We start from the raw sequence: 524 nt of genomic DNA on the forward strand, positions 1-524 counted from the left end.
TGAATTGCTAAGTTATGGGAATGTAAACACACCAACACCAGTTGTCAAACGGGGACACACAAACACACACATGCACAGACATATTCTTATTTTAAAGCCTAGTCTATTGTCTTTTTTGCTGAATTGCTAAGTTATGGGAATGTAAACACACCAACACCAGTTGTCAAACGGGGGCACACAAACACACACATGCACGGACATATTCTTATTTTAAAGCCTAGTCTATTGCCTTTTTTGCTGAATTGCTAAGTTATGGGAATGTAAACACACCAACACCAGTTGTCAAACGGGGACACACAAACACACACATGCACGGACATATTTCACTTATTTTTGTCCTGTAATTACTGTCCATGTCTTGTATTTATCTCTCGTGTGCATGTTTTTTGCATCTTTGGTGACATCCTGTACCCATATATGCATGCATATATCTATATATATATATGTATGTATGTATAGAGTGTTAGCTGTGGTGTACAGAAATTGAATATATATATATATATATATATATATATATATATATA

General features: G+C 34.9%; 1 protein-coding gene across 1 annotated transcript in view; it reads right to left on the minus strand.

The window, feature by feature from the left end:
• LOC106879769 (uncharacterized) overlaps nt 1–524 on the minus strand; it is a 124,579-nt gene that overhangs the window by 63,760 nt on the left and 60,295 nt on the right. The gene's annotated exons all lie outside the window — the stretch shown is intronic.

The sequence above is a fragment of the Octopus bimaculoides genome, chromosome 10 (assembly GCF_001194135.2).
Source record: "Octopus bimaculoides isolate UCB-OBI-ISO-001 chromosome 10, ASM119413v2, whole genome shotgun sequence".
Taxonomy (NCBI): Eukaryota; Metazoa; Mollusca; class Cephalopoda; order Octopoda; family Octopodidae; genus Octopus; species Octopus bimaculoides.